We start from the raw sequence: 19,689 nt of genomic DNA, 5'->3' as shown, positions 1-19,689 counted from the left end.
GGGGTGTTTTTTTGCCTGATGAATGATGTACCGGTATTCTGGCATCGGCACAGATAGCAGCAGCATTTCTCACATAATCCCTTGCTTGATACAACTAAAACAATTTAAAAAGTCAGATCCTAAAGGGAGAGGGCTTGCATGGTGACAGGACGAGATCTTAGCCCTCCTGCACAGTGGGGAACAGTGCACATGTATATAATGGGTGAGGGACGAAAAGAAGCCATGTGAAAGACAGTTGCACAAAATGCCGGTATATTGGCTGAAAAAGCTGCTGTTCCTTAATGCAACAGGTACTGCAGTGTGAAACAAATTTTAGAAATCGGGACAGAGGCACTACCTTTTTAATCCGTTAAAGTAACGCAATCAGCCCCATGTGTGAAAGCGGCCAAGGCAGCTCAATACAAGGCCAGCCCAACACATATTGCTGCCTGATGTCATTTTCAGGACAGACCAAAGAAAGTACTTTGCATGGTTCAACTACAGAATTCACTCCCATCGGTTGTCATACATCGCACCAGGTGTCATGGCCTCCAACTTGGATGGTTTTAAAAGAGGGTTAGGCAAATTCATGGAGGACAACGCTACTAGCCACAACAGCTATGTTCTTCCCACACTGTCAAAGCATTATGCCTTTCAATATAAGCTGCTGGGAATTACAATTGGGGAGACCACTATTGCACTCAGGTTCTGTTTGCAGGCTCTCCACAAGCATCTGGTTGGCCATTGTGGGAAAAGAATGTTGGACTAGATGGGCGTTTGGCCTGATCCATCTGGGCTCTTCTTCTTCTTATCGTCGCCCAGACAATGGTCGCCTGAATGATATCCGCTCTCTGTTGCTGCTCTTGGATTCGGCGTATTCAAGTTGGGCCACTGCGATGCGTTTTGCCATCTGCATGCAGCACCATCCTGTTATCGATATGGCGCTTGGTTCCTCACTAGCTACGATGAGTTCTTTTGCAGGGAGGTGATCTACACCTGTTTAAAAATAAAATGTATAAATATATCCAGCAGGCCCCTGTGCTCTCAGTCTCAGCTAGGGCAGTTGCGTCTCTGAATACAAGCTGCTGGAGAATCCCAACAAAAATGGAAATGAGAGTGGAAATTGCAGATGTTTGCTGATTCGTCCCATGTCTGGAACGGAAATCTATCCAGTGGATACAATCAGTATTCGTTGTTGTTGCTTTTGGTCCACAAACAATACATAATTGATTATGCCCCCCCTTTGCATTGCATTTCCTTTGCATTGAAATGAAAGGGGTGGAATAACATAGTCACGATGTAATTTACGCAATTGATTACATAAATTATGTCGGTTACATAATTTTGCCACAGCAGACAGCAAGACGAGTAACATAGCGTTGTGCGCCACCCCAATCTCTGAGTGGTGAGAGATCTCCAGGGGTCCCTGCGGTTGCCCAAGGTTTGGTTTCCTTGGAAAGAAGGTCAGCGGAGACTATGGTGTCTTTATGAAACATGGTTTATTTACATACATTCACAGCCTGAGAATAAGATGTGGGGTTCAAAGGATCAGCAGTCCAGCAGATCTTGCTTTTCCATCAGGCTTACAAGAGACATCCTAAAGCCATGGTGCAGGGAGCCGGCCTCACTGCATGTCTCCAGTTCCTAGCCTTTGCTTTGACTCCACTAAAAACACAAGCCTCTCTTTTGACCCCAGGAGGGGGGCTCTTCTGAAGCATTCCAATAACAATAGGATCTCCCTGGTCCGTTCGCCAGTTAATGGGCACTTGATAGACCCATTAGTCTACCTGGCCACTCTATTAGATTAACAAAGGAGACCCATCTGACCAGCGGAGCAGGTTTCTCACCTGCAGGGCCCACCTCCAGGTACAGGGCTCCAAATCAGAGGCTTGAAGAGGACTCCTAGAAATCATCCATCTCAGCCCCCAAACCCATAACAATAGTTTATGGTGGAAGATTAACTGCTGTGGAAAGGAAATAGTGCTACACATGATGAATACAGGGTAGAATGGAAAATGATGCCTTCTTACAACCCTGCTTTCAGTGTATGTGTGCTTGCACACCCACATACATGTACACATTGCTGATAATACCCCTTGAAGTGCTTTGAAGGCTAGAATGCACTATATTAAAGCACTCCAGACTGGAAAAGAATGAGGGCCAGCCTTGTGGGCCTGGAAGGAGAGCTTCTCTGAGGTCTGCTACACTCTGCAGGAGTTTATTTTCTGTGCTAGGAAGACGCCAGGGGGAATTGGCTCTGACCCAGCAGTGCCCTGTCGCAGCTCTGCCTCGTCTCCCTCGTGCACAATGCTCCTTGCCTCTTCTTATCTCCTGAAGCATCTTTTTTTTTCAGATTTCAGCAGAATCCTGCCTCCAGCCAATGCTGATTTTATAAGCAACTGCCTTGGGAAACCGACGCCGTTTCGGGTGTAGCCTGATTTGCAAAAGCAGCAAGCAGCCTCTCTGCCCTAACAGCCTAGCAATGCATCAGTGCATGACGCCCAGGAGAGGAAACGAGGAGGGGATTAACAGATCCATACAGACTCACAACTGGCACCTTTTCTTGCAAATTAATCTCAGATTGCCACAAAAGACGGTGCTGTCACTCAAACAAGGAGCAAAGTAAACTCCTTAGGAAGCTGCCTTATATTGAGTCAGATCATAGGTGCATCTAGTCAACTGTTCTTGAACCTTGGGTCTCCAGATGTTGTTGGACCACAGCTCCCACCATCCTTGGCCATTGACTAAGATGGCTGGGGTTCATGGGAGTTGTAGCCCAGCAAGATCTGGGGAACCAAGGTTGAAGAACACTGATCCAATTCAATATTGCTGACAATGACTGGCAAAGGCTCTCCAGGGCTTCAGGCAGGGGTGTCTCCAAACCCTACCTGGAGATGCCATTGGAGATTGAACTGGGGACCTTCTGTATGCAAAGCAGATGCTCTGCCAATGAGCCCTGACCCTTGTCCTATAAGGTGGACAGTTTATTAATCCAGGCAAATGGATTGGGTACAAACACAGACATAAAGAGAATGCTAGAACTAGATTTTTGGATAGGGAAGCTATGGACTTCAAGATATTCCTGGACTACAATTCCCATTATACTTGTCCAGTGGCCATGCTGGCTGGGGCTGATGGGAGTTGGTGTCCAGCAAATATCTAGTAAGCAACATCTTCCCATTCCTGAGCTAGATAAGTCTTGGTCTGATCCAGAGAGAGAGAGGGAGACCTCATGTTCTTACCCTGACAATAGCAATTCCTGTTAAACAGACTGGTATACATGCATCTTACCTTGTTTGTTCTGTGGACTGGAGTGCAGAACTGGTTAATTGCCCAGCTCTGCAGTGTATTGTCCCTTGGTGTTCATGCCTTGACACCGAGATAATGCCTCCTCTCTCCTCTCCACTCCAAAAGTTGACCTCTAAAAAACCTGGGGGTGGCAACTTCCTGAAGACGTTATGGGGCTGCCCTTGAGATTGGTCAGGAAGCTGCAGCTAGGACAAAATGTTCACTGCTCACTGGGGCAGGGTATCGTCAACATGTCACCCCGCTGCTGAAAGAATTGCACTGTCTGCCCATTAGCTACCAGGCCAGGTTTAAGGTTCTGGTTTTGGTGTACAAATCCCTATACGGCTTGGGACCAGGATACCTGAAAGACCATCTTACCCTTATACACCCAATCAATCACTATGCTGTCCAGGTGAGGGCCACCTGCAGATACCATCCTATCAGGAGGTTCATTCCACACAACATAAGATGTGGATCTTTAGTGTGGTGGCACCTACACTGTGGAATTCCCTCCCCTTATATATTAGACAGGGGCCATCTCTGTTATCTTATCAATGCCTGCTGAAGACCTTTCAACAAGCCTTTTAAGTAGAGACCTGATCCCAGTCTGCGTCTGTGCTGGAATTCCTTTTTAAGATGTTTTTAAAGTTGTTTTTTAAATATGTTTTTACAGATGTTTTGTTTTAATATGTTCTAAAGTCTTTTGTTTTTAAGAGTGAGTAAGAGAGGGTGGCTCAGCAGTGAAGCACATGCTTTGCATGCAAAAGGCCCTAGGTTCAGTTCTCAGCATCTCCAGCTAGGCTGGGGAAAGTCTCCTTCTTACAACAAGTATCTGCCAATCTGTGTAGATGATGCTGAGCCAGATGGACCATTGTTCTGACTTGGCATAAGGCAACTTTGACAAGGCATATCCCAAGAGGGGAAAATTGGGGCAAAACAGAGCAAAGATCTACCAGGGACAGGTAGCGGAATGAAGGGACCATCCTTGGTAAATAGGAGTACATAAAAGTCATGTGCACATCAGATGGTGCTTCTGATGCCTCCTTTCCTAAAGGACCACCCTTTCGTTGTACAACAAGTATTCCACTATGCATCACCAAAAAATTAAACTATCGAATTTGTTTGGTATCTTAAAAATGAAATAGGAACAGTTTTGTGGTCCTATTTCTTAGCAGAGATATAAACACGAACAGTAGAGTGAGAATCAACCAGCCCACCTTTTTCCTCAGACACAAATAACAGCAGACACAATCTTCTTAGGTAAAAAAATAAAGAATGTTTCCTCACGAGTCGTGACCTTTCATATGTTCAGGAAACATAGGCTCTAGCTTAGATGGAGAGATTAGGAGTCCATTAGTCTTTGGTAATGATGGTCTCAGGAGAGAGCATCTTCCATGATGCCTCTCCCAGAGGTAAAAAGTAGTAGCAATGGTGGATATGCAGGAATCTGCTAATATCCAGGACAAAGGAGGAGGAAGCCAGGTAACTAACCCCACCCATTAGGAAGTTACATCATGGTGGAGACTTCCGGGAAGGGTGACTTAGCCTGTGCCTGCTTTTGAGACGGGCTCCTGCCTCAAAAGAAGCTTATTCAGATATATCAGTCAGTTTTTTCTTTTTTTTTTGACTGATTAAACTTCTCCCGGGTAGGGAGAAACGAAGAGATTAACCTCAAAGCCTATTTTTGTTGGGACGACCAGATCTCATTAATTTATGGGACGAGGTCCAGCCGACGAAGGTGGGACGGATTTTCAACAGCAAGCTCTATCTGTTAAAGCGAACGTTCATCTTATCTTCTAAGAGAGAACGCACTAACAGGCAAGCACCCTTCTTTCTATATTTTTCTTTTACTTGACTTAAATTGTTGCTGTTTAAAAGAGATTTGCCAGATTGATCAGTTTTTGACATCTCACTGGGGAGCCATAACTTCTCTCTGCTACGCACTAATTAATAGCTTATCTCTGTTTTTGTTGCAAAAAGCTGTCCTGGATTTGCATTCTAAAGATATACACAGAAGAGGGATTTCTATTCCAGATTTTTATTTTGAAAAATATTATACTGTTTTGAGACTACTCTCTTTTTGGTCTATTTTATTTTGACGAATCTGTTTCTTGACGATTGCCATTAATTGTTTCGATCCTGGGAACTGCATTTTGTTTACTTAACTATTGGAGAGATAAGGCTGTCTGCTCTGTTTATACTGTGATGTCACCAAGTTTGGAGAATTAACCCAATTGTTGCTGAAATAAGAAGTGGTTTTCCTATATTTTTCTTTTAAAATGGCAATTAAGAAAGTGGCTGAAAATCTGGAAATAACTATGTTTCAGAAAATAATGGATGAGATTGAGATAACGAAAATTGAATTGAGTAAAATGAAGCAGGAGATTAAAGATATAAGGGTCCCTGTGAGAGAGGTGACCCTGGAAGGGGTCCCTGTGAGAGAGGAGACCCCGGAGATTGGAACAGGGGTCCCTGTGAGAGAGGAGACCCTGGAGACTGGAATAGGGGTCCCTGTGAGAGAGGAGATCCCGGAGATTGGAACCAACGTGGAACAGGAACAAGATTTGGAGTCTATGGACTTTAGAAATAAAATCTATTGTTTGGAACTCAATGTTATCTCTGAAGAAATGAATGAAGATTCTAGAGATAAAGTTATCAATGGCATGGATAATCTTCTGGACTGGAATGATGTGATGGAGCCCAATATAGAGAAAATCTATGGAATTAACTGCAGCCATGTGACAATGGAAAAACTTTTAAGAGATGACCCAGTGTATTTTGAAAAAAAGAACAGAGATATGATTTTACAGCAGTATTTCAGCAACCTATTCAGAATGGATGGCAAGAAAATATTTGGGATAGAGGTAATTCCCATCAGACTCTTACTATATGACTATGGCTTTGACAGCAAGATTATTATGGAATACTGATAATGGAAGATTGGATATTGAAATTACTGGACTTAACAAGACTACTGAAGATGGAAGATGGAAAATGGAACTAATAGAGATAATAGAACAATGGCTACTGAAATTATTGAACCTAACAGATTCTGATGTGATGGATTAATTGAAATGTTTATTTTGACTATGGTTATGACAATAAGATTATCATAATTAGTAATGAGATGGATTAATCGATATGCTTATCTGGAAAAAAAAAATTGATAGATATATTTCTTAAAGAATTGAAACCTCTCTTTGACTTTTTGTGGAAAGAATAAAGTAATGTTTATGAGATTTGATGATTAAGTAAGATAACTACTGGAGGAAAGTGATTTTATAATATGACTTAAGAGACAGGATTGTTATATATTATAGACTTATAACTGATTTGATCTTTGACAAATGGGAAGTCAATATTTTACTCTTTATTTTTTATTTTTGTTTTTTTTTTCTTTTTTTCTTTTTGTTTAACTATTTTTGATTTTGTTTTTTGTCTTTGAATGTTTTATGATTTTGTCTTGTATGTTTTATGAAAATCTGAATAAAAATTATTGAAAAAAAAAAAAAAGGAAGTTACATCATGGTAAACAGGTACATAGGGATATCCCCCAAAATATCCCTTAAAGAGAACATCTTCCTTTTTACAAGGGAACATGCAAGTTTGTTTATTCTAACAGAATTCATTCCCACAAGGAGTAGAGCTGGTTGGGCACCAACTTGGATGGCTTCAAAAGAAGATAGGATAAATTCATGGAGGAGAAGGCCATCAATGGCTACCAGCTACAGTGACTATGGTCTGCTTCCCCACTTGGAGGTAGCATGCTTCTGGACGTCAGTTACTGGGAATCACAAGTGGGGAGAGTGCTGTTGCACTCAGGTCCCTCTTTGGGCTTCCCATTGGAGCATCTGGTTGACCACTGTAAGAATAGGATGCTGGACTAGATGGGACAGTGGCTTGATCCAGCAGGGCTCTTTTCATGTTCTTAGAAGAAAATGCACCAACTGAAAACAAAAGAGGGCATGGGTTTGCATAACATTTGCATATGCTAATTACATGTCTAGACACAAACTTAAAATAATTATTATGATTTATATTAAACAATGATTATGATTTAAATAGAGACACAATACATCTCGCCAGAGTGGCAAGACTTTGACCAGGTGACCTGGGTTGCTGCCCAGTCTGCTGTCCAAGTGCTATTGATTGGCATAAGAGCATATGTACATAAAAAGAGCTTACTGGATCTGGCCAATGACTCATCTAGTCTACCATCCTGTTCTCCCAGTGGCCAACCAGATGGGAAGCCTGCAAGCAGGACCTGAGCACAAGAGCACTCTTTCCCCTCCTATGGTTTCCAGCAACTGGTATTCAAAAGCATGCAGCCTCCAATCGTGGAGGTAGAGTATAGCCATCATCAACTCTCCTGATACGAACCCACCTGTACACTACGATCAACATCTAAGGCCCTCCTCCGGGTACCTACTCCGAGGGAAGCTCGGAGGATGGCAACAAGGGAGAGGGCCTTCTCAGTGGTGGCCCTCAAATTATGGAATGATCTCCCTGACGAGGCACTCCTGGCGCCAACACTGTTATCTTTTCAGTGCCAGGTCAAGACTTTCCTCTTCTCCCAGGCATTTTAACATGTGTTTTTTAAATTGTTTTAAATTTTTAAATTGTGTTTTAAATTGTTTTTAAAAGATGTGTTTTAAATGTGTATATTTGTTTTTAATGTTTTTAGTTACTGTAAACCACCCAGAGAGCTTCGGCTATGGGGCGGTATATAAATACAATAAATAAATAATAAATAAATAATAAATAAATAAATAAACTTCAGTGTCCTTCCAGTTCCCCCTTCTTAGGACTCTTCAACCGGACAGACCAGACAGCTCTTCAAATAGAGGACATCTTCAACCAGAGGATTAAGAACATAAGAACATAAGAACATAAGAAGAGCCTGCTGGATCAGGCCAGTGGCCCATCTAGTCCAGCATCCTGTTCTCACAGTGGCCAACCAGGTGCCTGGGGGAAGCCCACAAGCAGGACCCGAGTGCAAGAACACTCTCCCCTCCTGAGGCTTCCGGCAACTAGTTTTCAGAAGCATGCTGCCTCTGACTAGGGTGGCAGAGCACAGCCATCATGGCTAGTAGCCATTGATAGCCCTAATTTGTCTAATCTTCTTTTAAAGCCATCCAAGCTGGTGGCCATTACTGCATCTTGTGGGAGCAAATTCCATAGTTTAACTCTGCGCTGAGTAAAGAAGCACTTCCTTTTGTCTGTCCTGAATCTTCCAACATTCAGCTTCTTTGAATGTCCACGAGTTCTAGTATTATGAGAGAGGGAGAAGAACTTTTCTCTATCCACTTTCTCAATGCCATGCATAATTTTATACACTTCTATCATGTCTCCTCTGACCCGCCTTTTCTCTAAACTAAAAAGCCCCAAATGCTGCAACCTTTCCTCGTAAGGGAGTCGCTCCATCCCCTTGATCATTCTGGTTGCCCTCTTCTGAACCTTTTCCAACTCTAGAATATCCTTTTTGAGATGAGGCGACCAGAACTGTACACAGTATTCCAAATGCGGCCGCACCATAGATTTATACAACGGCATTATGATATCGGCTGTTTTATTTTCAATAACTTTCCTAATTATTGCTAGCATGGAATTTGCCTTTTTCACAGCTGCCGCACACTGGGTCGACGTTTTCATCGTGCTGTCCACTACAAACCCGAGGTCTCTCTCCTGGTCGGTCACCGCCAGTTCAGACCCCATGAGCGTATATGTGAAATTAAGATTTTTTGCTCCAATATGCATAATTTTACACTTGTTTATATTGAATTGCATTTGCCATTTTTCCGCCCATTCACTCAGTTTGGAGAGGTCTTTTTGGAGCTCTTCGCAATCCCTTTTTGTTTTAACAACCCTGAACAATTTAGTGTCGTCAGCAAACTTGGCCACTTCACTGCTCACTCCTAATTCTAGGTCATTAATGAACAAGTTGAAAAGTACAGGTCCCAATACCGATCCTTGAGGGACTCCACTTTCTACAGCCCTCCATCGGGAGAACTGTCCTTTTATTCCTACTCTCTGCTTTCTGCTTCTTAACCAATTCCATATCCACAAGAGGACCTCTCCTCTTATTCCATGACTGCTAAGCTTCCTCAGAAGCCTTTGGTGAGGTACCTTGTCAAACGCTTTTTGAAAGTCTAAGTACACTATGTCCACTGGATCACCTCGATCTATATGCTTGTTGACACTCTCAAAGAATTCTAATAGGTTACTGAGACAGGACTTTCCCTTGCAGAAGCCATGCTGGCTCTGCTTCAGCAAGGCTTGTTCTTCTATGTGCTTGGTTAATCTAGCTTCAATAATAGTTTCTACCAGTTTTCCAGGGACAGAAGTTAAGCTAACTGGCCTGTAATTTCCAGGATCCCCTCTGGATCCCTTTTTGAAGATTGGCGTTACATTTGCCACTTTCCAGTCCTCAGGCACGGAGGAGGACCCGAGGGACAAGTTACATATTTTAGTTAGCAGATCAGCAATTTCACCTTTGAGTTCTTTGAGAACTCTCGGGTGGATGCCATCCGGGCCCGGTGATTTGTCAGTTTTTATATTGTCCATTAAGCTTAGAACTTCCTCTCTCGTTACCACTATTTGTCTTAGTTCCTCAGAATCCCTTCCTGCAAATGTTAGTTCAGGTTCAGGGATCTGCCCTATATCTTCCACTGTGAAGACAGATGCAAAGAATTCATTTAGCTTCTCTGCAATCTCCTTATCGTTCTTTAGTACACCTTTGACTCCCTTATCATCCAAGGGTCCAATTGTCTCCCTAGATGGTCTTCTGCTTTGAATGTATTTATAGAATTTTGTGTTGTTGGTTTTTATGTTCTTAGCAATGTGCTCCTCAAATTCTTTTTTAGCATCCCTTATTGTCTTCTTGCATTTCTTTTGCCAGAGTTTGTGTTCTTTTTTATTTTCTTCATTCGGACAAGACTTCCATTTTCTGAAGGAAGACTTTTTGCCTCTAAGAGCTTCCTTGACTTTGCTTGTTAACCATGCTGGCATCTTCTTGGCCCTGGCGGTACCTTTTCTGATCTGCGGTATGCACTCCAGTTGAGCTTCTAATATAGTGTTTTTAAACAACTTCCAAGCATTTTCGAGTGATGTGACCCTCTGGACTTTGTTTTTCAGCTTTCTTTTTACCAATCCCCTCATTTTTGTGAAGTTTCCTCTTTTGAAGTCAAATGTGACCGTGTTGGATTTTCTTGGCAATTGGCCAGTTACATGTATGTTTAATTTAATAGCACTGTGGTCACTGCTCCCAATCGGTTCAACAACACTTACATCTCGCACCAGGTCCCGGTCCCCACTGAGGATTAAGTCCAGGGTTGCCGTCCCTCTGGTCGGTTCCATGACCAACTGATCTAGGGAATAGTCATTTAGAATATCTAGAAACTTTGCTTCTTTGTCATGACTGGAACACATATGCAGCCAGTCTATGTCCGGGTAGTTGAAGTCACCCATTACTACCACATTTCCTAGTTTGGATGCTTCCTCAATTTCATATCTCATCTCAAGGTCTCCCTGAGCATTTTGATCAGGGGGACGATAGATCGTTCCCAGTATTAAGTCCCTCCTGGGGCACGGTATCACCACCCACAACGATTCTGTGGAGGAGTCTGCCTCTTTTGGGGTTTCGAGCTTGCTGGATTCAATGCCTTCTTTCACGTATAGAGGGACTCCGCCACCAATACGTCCTTCCCTGTCCTTCTGATATAGTTTATATCCAGGGATAACTGTATCCCACTGGTTTTCTCCATTCCACCAGGTCTCCGTTATGCTCACTATATCAATGCTCTTCTCTAAGACCAAGCACTCCAGTTCTCCCATCTTGGTTCGCAGGCTCCTAGCATTAGCGTACAGGCACTTGTAAGCAGTGTCTCTCTTCAAGTGTCTTCGGCACTTGTGGTTAGGCCTGTGGTAATTTTGCTCTTCTGAATTTATATCATGTGCCCCTGCTCTCACAATGCCTACTTCTAGGCCTACCCCTTTTAAAATTTCATCATTTCTTTGGTTTTTATCCCAGGGGGGAGGTTTATTCCGAACCGGACCTTTCTCAGCTCCTGTCGGGTTTCCCCCCTCAGTCAGTTTAAAAGCTGCTCTGCTACCTTTTTAATTTTAAGTGCCAGCAGTCTGGTTCCATTCTGGTTCAAGTGGAGCCCGTCCCTTTTGTACAGGCCCGGCTTGTCCCAAAATGTTCCCCAGTGCCTAACAAATCCGAACCCTTCCACCCGACACCATTGTCTCATCCACGCATTGAGACTGCGAAGCTGGGCCTGTCTGGCTGGTCCTGCGCGTGGAACCGGTAGCATTTCAGAGAAAGCCACCTTGGAGGTCCTGGCTTTCAGCATCCTACCTAGCAACCTAAATTTTGCTTCCAGGACCTCACGGCTGCATTTCCCCATGTCGTTGGTGCCAACGTGCACCACGACCACTGACTCCTTCCCAGCACTGTCTACCAAACTATCTAAACGACGGGCGATATCCGCAACCTTCGCACCAGGCAGGCAAAACACCTTGCGGTCTACACGCCCATCACACACCCCACTGTCTATGTTCCTAATGATCGAATCACCCACTACAAGGATCCCTCCACCCCCTGGAGATATATCCTCGGCACGAGAGGATAGCTGCTCATCCCCCAAGGAATGGGTCCCTTCTAAGGGATCATTTCCCTCTTCCTCAGCTGGATGCTCTCCTTCCCCAAGACCATTGTTCTCCATGATAGCAGGAGAGCTATCATCGTTGGAGTGGGACACAGCTATAACGTCCCTGAAGGCCTCCTCCACACACCTCTCTGCCTCTCTCAGCTTTTCCAGGTCCGCCACCTTGGCCTCAAGGAAATGAAGTCGTTCCCGGAGAGCCAGGAGCTCATTGCACCGAGAGCACACCCACGACTTCTGTCCAACAGGCAGATAGTCGTACATGCTGCAGGCGGTGCAAAACACTGGAAAGCCCCCACACCCCTGCTGGCTTCTTACCTGCATAGTTTTGTTTAAGGTTTATTATGTCAATGGGTTGGAGACTGCGGTTTAGTTGAGGTCAGGGAACAGATGGGCAGAGTGGGGGGCCCTGGCCTCCTCGCCCTGCTGCCGAACTCGCTCTGCTGCTTAACTCGCCTTGACGCTTTGTCAGCTGGGGCTCCCTCTAGCTCCTGGATTGTCCTCTGTAAAGTAGGACACATGGCCTCCCTAATGAGAGGTCAGTGAACTTTGGGGAGCAATTCCAACAGGGTACTCAGAGAAGCACTTACGTCTTTCTAACATTGCAACCCTAAACACATTTAATAGGGGAAAAGCTCCACTGAACACCTTGGGACTTGCAACCAGGTAAATATGCATAGGATTGCACTATAATGTGTCCCACGAGATCCAACTCAACTGAAAACAAACATCATCTGAATTTGGGAGGTTGGGGATGGAATAAAGAAACTGATTTGTTTTTATTTAAAAAATAACCCTGAATTTTTTAAAAAAGCAGATGTCCCCTGACTTTCCTGTACCTCTTCTACATATCATACTCATCAACAGCATGGCTGCTTCTGAGCAATTTAGAACAGGAAATTAAGCATCGGGTGTCGGGTCCTGCCACTCAGAGTGTATGATTTTGCAGGCCCAGGAAAATACTTTCTTTAATCAGCTGACAGAGATAAGCTTTCAGAGTGTCAGATGTGCAGAATAATTTTAAAAAATCAATCATTTTTGTTTATTTACAGTTTGCTATATTATACAATTCAAGGTGTTCATATTAGTGTTTAAAGCCTGAATCATATTAGTGTTTGAAACCTTAAATGACTTTGGTCCTTGATATCTGAAAGGCTGCCTCCTTCCCCAAGGACTCTCTCAGGTGTTCAGATTGACAGAAGGGGCCCTCTTGGACAGAAATAACTTGGCCACTGTATTCCATGCTCTAATAACTTTGAGATTGGATTATTGCAGTGCACTGTGCATGGGGCTGTCCTTGAAGATGACTCAGACGGCATCCACATTTAAAGCACGTCGCTGCCTTCCAAGAATCGTAGGAACTGTACTTTGTTAAGAGTGCTGGGAATTGTGAAGGGTAATAATAATAATAATAATAATAATAATAATAATAATAATAATAATAATAATAATAATAATAATAATAATAATAATAATAATAATTTAATTTCTTCGTCGCCTATCTGGCCAATGGCCACTCTAGGCGACTTACAAAATTGTTAAAATACAGTTGATAAAATACAGTAATACAACATAAAAACAACACATCTGCAGCAACAATATTAAAACTGGGCAGGAGGCATTTCAGTTATAACAATTAACCCTCCCCGGATACCCCGAAGGTATAAACTACAGTTCCTCAGATTCTTTAGGGGATGCCACATGCTAGCCTTTAAATGTGCTTTAAATGCATGGTGCGGTTGTGACCTTTGAAAATGAGTCACAAACTTCAACTGGTCCAAAAATCAGCAGCCAGATTACCAGTTCCGTTTAGAACTCACATAACCTCTGTTTTCAAACAGCTGCACTGGTTGCCAGTTTGCTGTCTGCACTGACTGGCAGTGGATTTTCAGAGAGGAGATTTTCCCAGCCCTACCTGGAGATACCAGGGATTGAAGCTGGGACCTTCTGCATGCAAGGCAGATGTTCTGCCACTGAGCCATGGCCCTTCAATGCATGCCTGTTTCTGTGTATAATCACTCAGTGCAAGATGTGGTCCAACGCGGGCCAAGCTTGATCAGGTCAGAACCACAAATTTCCACAAATAAAACCATTGAAAACAGATTCCTCCTCCACTCCTAGCGGCAATTGCCTCTTCGTCTCCCACTGCCTCCCTCCAACCTGGCCCTCCTTTCGTTTCCTTACAAGAAATGGGGACTTCAGTTCTCGGCAACAGGGAGAAGATGAAAGGCAGCAATTATCTTTTCTTCAATCGCTATAAGCAGACATGGCCTCTAATAACAATAACAACAACAGCACTTAGCGCTTCTCATCTTCAAAAGCGTTTCACGTGCATTAATTAGTCCGCACAGGAGAAGCCCAAGGTAGCGGGAAGTGCTGGATCAAATCTCTGCCCAGCTGGGATCCTACAGCTGTCTACCAGTTGCATCCTGTGATCCTGCTTATGATAGTGGCACCCAGCTGAGGAGAAAGCTTTGCTTTTATCGGAGTTCAAATAGTGCGGCAGCTGTTCAGCATCTGTGCAAAGCAAGAACACCGGAAAGAAAAGAAAGGGGGGAAGGGGTTGGTGCGATGTAATGAGCAAAGAGTGAGACGTAGACCCGGAAGACCTCTGTTCAATACCCCTGTCAGCCAGAGGCACATAAGAAGAGCCCTGTTAGATTAGACCCAAGACCTATCTAGCCCAGCTTCCTGTTTTTTACAGTGGCCAATCAGATGCATCCAGGAAGCCCTCAGGCAGGGCATGAAAGCTATACGCCCTTCCCATTGTTTCTCCTACAGCAGCCCAGATCAGCTGAGGCCTTGCCATGAGGCAGAATAGTACAATAGAAGCCAGAGGTTGGGAGTGGCAGCAATTTGGTGGAGAACAAAGGTGTGTGCGCTGTATGGCCCTCCCTGCATCCCCTAAGCAGAGGCAGCGCAGGATGCTCCCTTGTCCTCACTGTTGAGGCTACTACCCATAATGGTTATGTTCTACCTCCACTGTTGGAGGCAGTATGACTCAGTATACTTATTTATTTATTTCATTATTTGATTTATATCCCGCCCTTCCTCCCAGCACGAGCCCAGGGCGGCAAACAAAAGCACTAAAAACACTTTAAAACATCATAAAAACAGACTTTAAAATACATTAAAACAAAACAACTTTAAAAACATTTTTTTTAAAAAGCTTTGAAGACTTTTTTAAAAAAAAGGTTAAAGAACATACTGCGTTTTTTTTTTAAAAGGTTTAAAAGCATATTAAAAAGCAATTACAACACATATGCAGACTGGTATAAGGTCTCTACTTAAAAGGCTTGTTGAAAGAGGAAGGTCTTCAATAGGCGCCAAAAAGATAACAGAGAGGGCGCCTGTCTAATATTTAAGACATTAATATTTAACAATTTACTTGTTGCTGGGAATTCGCAAGTGGGGAGCGTGCTGTTGCGCTCAGGTCCTGCTTTCCATAGGCATAAGATGGGCTAATGAGAGAACAGGATGCTGGACTAGATGGGCCACTGGCAAGATCCAACAGGCATCTTCTTATGTCTTTAAGTAAGATTCAACTGCCAGTTGAACTGGAAACATAAGAACATGATGCTGTTATGTCTGCATCTGTAATGGAATTATTTTAAAGATGTTTTTAGGACGACACAATTTTTAAAGTATTTTTAAAGATGGTTTTATCACTAATTATTTGCTGCCCTGGGCTCCTTTTGGGAAGAAGGATGGGATAGACATTTAATGATAAATAAGTACATAAGGAGAGCTTTGCTGGATCAGGCCAGTGCACATCAAGCCCAGCGTCCTGTTCTCACAGTGGCTGACCAGATACCTATGGGAAACCCACAAGCAGGACCTGTGCGCAAGCGCACTCTCTCCCCTCCTGCTGTCCAGCAACTGGTATTCAGAAGCGTACTGCCTCCAACCGTGGAGGTAGAGCACAGCCATCATGACTACAGGCTCTGAAATAGGTTGGGCTGCTTTGCACACTACAGATAAAATATTCTTGTGGCTAGTGCATGCTCAGTCCCTTCTTGTTGGCTTCCCATTGGTTGTTGTATGCCTTCAAGTCGATTACGACTTATGGCAACCCTGTGAATCTTTTTGGATATGTTCATAGGGTTTTCAGGGTAAGAGGTATTGAGAGGTGGTTCACCATTGCCTTCCTCTAAGCCTATAGCACTCGGTATTCCCAGACAGTCTCCCATCCAAGTACTAACCAGATCTGACCCTGCTTAGCGTCCGAGATCAGACGAGATTGGGCATGTTCAGGGTAATATGGCCATAGTGGCTTCCCATAGGCACCTGGAATTCTACACCCACAAATGGGAGATGCATTTGACAGTGGTCATTTCATTGCAGCCCTAGCCCAGTCTTATCTCTCACATGCTAGTGCAGAAATTTATTTTTATATGGAGAAAGGATTCAGCCATGACTATTGTCTTTATGAAATCATGGAGAATGGATGAAGTGCCTGATGAATGGAGAAGGGTTTATGTTGTCCCTATCTTCAAAAAGGCCAGAAAGGAAGAACCTGGAAACTACAGACCACTCAGCCTGACATCAGTCTCTGGGAAAATTCTGGAGCAGATTATAAAGCAGTCAGTTTGTGAGCACTTGAAAACAATGCAGTGATTACTAGGACCCAACATGGATTTATCAAGAATGAATCCTGCCAGACTAATTTTTTCTCATTTTTTGATTCAGTAAACTCCCCAGTAGACTGTGGGAATGCTGTGGGCATAATATATCTCAACTTCAGCAAAGCTTTTGATAAAGTGCCCCATGATATTCTGATTAGCAAGCTAGCTAAATGTGGGCTGGATGGAACAACTATTAGGTGAATCCACAGCTGGTTACAGAATCTTACTCAAAGAGTGTTTATCAGTGATTCTTCTCAAAGTAGGGGGAGGGAACGAGCGGAGTACCACAGGGTTCAATCCTGGTCCCAGTGCTCTTCAACATTTTTACTAATGACTTGGATGAGGAGGTGCAGGGAATGCTTATCAAATTTGCAGATGATACAAAATTGGGAGGGATAGCCAATACCCTGGAAGACAGAAACAAAATTCAAAAGAATCTTGATAGGCTGGAGCATTGGGCTGAAAACAACAGAATGAAATTCAACAGGGATAAATGCAAAGTTCTACACTTAGGAAAATGAAACCAAATGCACAGTTATCATATGGGGGATACTTGGCTCAGCAATACTACATGTGAGAAGGATATTGAAATTGTTGTTGATCACAAGCTGAATATGAGCCAACAGTGTGATATGGCTGCAAAAAAAGAGCAAATGCTAATTTAGGCTTCATTAACAGAAGTATAGTTTCCAGATCGTGTGCAGTACTTATTCCCCTCAATTCAGCACTGGTTAGGCCTTATCTTGAGTACTGTGTCCAGTTCTGGACACCACACTTTAAGAAGGATGCAGACAAACTGGAACAGGTTCAGAGGAAGGCAACGAGGATCATAAGGGGACTGGGAAAAAAGCACTGTGAGGAGAGACTGAAAGAACATAAGAACATAAGAAGAGCCTGCTGGATCAGGCCAGTGGCCCATCTAGTCCAGCATCCTGTTCTCACAGTGGCCAACCAGGTGCCTGGGGGAAGCCCGCAAGCAGGACCCGAGTGCAAGAACACTCTCCCCTCCTGAGGCTTCCGGCAACTGGTTTTCAGAAGCATGCTGCCTCTGACTAGGGTGGCAGAGCACAGCCATCATGGCTAGTAGCCATTGATAGCCCTGTCCTCCATGAATTTGTCTAATCTTCTTTTAAAGCCATCCAAGCTGGTGGCCATTACTGCATCTTGTGGGAGCAAATTCCATAGTTTAACAATGCGCCGAGTAAAGAAGTACTTCCTTTTGTCTGTCCTGAATCTTCCAACATTCAGCTTCTTTGAATGTCCACGAGTTCTAGTATTATGAGAGAGGGAGAAGAACTTTTCTCTATCCACTTTCTCAATGCCATGCATAATTTTATACACTTCTATCATGTCTCCTCTGACCCGCCTTTTCTCTAAACTAAAAAGCCCCAAATGCTGCAACCTTTCCTCATAAGGGAATCGCTCCATCCCCTTGATCATTCTGGTTGCCCTCTTCTGAACCTTTTCCAACTCTATAATATCCTTTCTGAGATGAGGCGACCAGAACTGTACACAGTATTCCAAATGCGGCCGCACCATAGATTTATACAACGGCATGATGATATCGGCTGTTTTATTTTCAATACCTTCCCTAATTATTGCTAGCATGGAATTTGCCTTTTTCACAGCTGCCACACACTGGGTCGACATTTTCATCGTGCTGTCCACTACAACCCCGAGGTCTCTCTCCTGGTCGGTCACCGCCAGTTCAGACCCCATGAGCGTATATGTGAAATTAAGATTTTTTGCTCCAATATGCATAATTTTACACTTGTTTATATTGAATTGCATTTGCCATTTTTCCGCCCATTCACTCAGTTTGGAGAGGTCTTTTTGGAGCTCTTCGCAATCCCTTTTTGTTTTAACAACCCTGAGCAATTTAGTGTCGTCAGCAAACTTGGCCACTTCACTGCTCACTCCTAATTCTAGGTCATTAATGAACAAGTTGAAAAGTACAGGTCCCAATACCGATCCTTGAGGGACTCCACTTTCTACAGCCCTCCATTGGGAGAACTATCCGTTTATTCCTACTCTCTGCTTTCTGCTTCTTAACCAATCCCTTATCCACAAGAGGACCTCTCCTCTTATTCCATGACTGCTAAGCTTCCTCAGAAGCCTTTGGTGAGGTACCTTGTCAAACGCTTTTTGAAAGTCTAAGTACACTATGTCCACTGGATCACCTCTATCTATATGCTTGTTGACACTCTCAAAGAATTCTAATAGGTTACTGAGACAGGACTTTCCCTTGCTGGCTCTGCTTCAGCAAGGCTTGTTCTTCTATGTGCTTAGTTAATCTAGCTTTAATCATACTTTCTACCAGTTTCCCAGGGACAGAAGTTAAGCTAACTGGCCTGTAATTTCCGGGATCCCCTCTGGATCCCTTTTTGAAGATTGGCGTTACATTTGCCACTTTCCAGTCCTCAGGCACGGAGGAGGACCCAAGGGACAAGTTACATATTTTAGTTAGCAGATCAGCAATTTCACCTTCGAGTTCTTTGAGAACTCTCGGGTGGATGCCATCCGGGCCCGGTGATTTGTCAGTTTTTATATTGTCCATTAAGCTTAGAACTTCCTCTCTCGTTACCACTATTTGTCTTAGTTCCTCAGAATCCCTTCCTGCAAATGTTAGTTCAGGTTCAGGGATCTGCCCTATATCTTCCACTGTGAAGACAGATGCAAAGAATTCATTTAGCTTCTCTGCAATCTCCTTATCGTTCTTTAGTACACCTTTGACTCCCTTATCATCCAAGGGTCCAATTGTCTCCCTAGATGGACTCCTGCTTTGAATGTATTTATAGAATTTTTTGTTGTTGGTTTTTATGTTCTTAGCAATGTGCTCCTCAAATTCTTTTTTAGCATCCCTTATTGTCTTCTTGCATTTCTTTTGCCAGAGTTTGTGTTCTTTTTTATTTTCTTCATTTGGACAAGACTTCCATTTTCTGAAGGAAGACTTTTTGCCTCTAAGAGCTTCCTTGACTTTGCTCGTTAACCATGCTGACATCTTCTTGGCCCTGGCGGTACCTTTTCTGATCTGCGGTATGCACTCCAGTTGAGCTTCTAATATAGTGTTTTTAAACAACTTCCAAGCATTTTCGAGTGATGTGACCCTCTGAACTTTGTTTTTCAGCTTT

General features: G+C 43.5%; 1 pseudogene; it reads right to left on the bottom strand.

Annotated features, from left to right (window-relative positions):
* Positions 1-16,086: 16,086 nt before the first annotated feature.
* Positions 16,087-16,205, bottom strand: LOC133375433 (5S ribosomal RNA; annotated as a pseudogene).
* Between the last annotated feature and the right edge of the window lie 3,484 nt (positions 16,206-19,689).

The sequence above is a fragment of the Rhineura floridana genome, unplaced genomic scaffold (assembly GCF_030035675.1).
Source record: "Rhineura floridana isolate rRhiFlo1 unplaced genomic scaffold, rRhiFlo1.hap2 scaffold_39, whole genome shotgun sequence".
NCBI lineage: Eukaryota > Metazoa > Chordata > Lepidosauria > Squamata > Rhineuridae > Rhineura > Rhineura floridana.
Note: the sequence above shows the minus strand (reverse complement) of the source record. Positions and strands in the feature narration are given on the sequence as shown.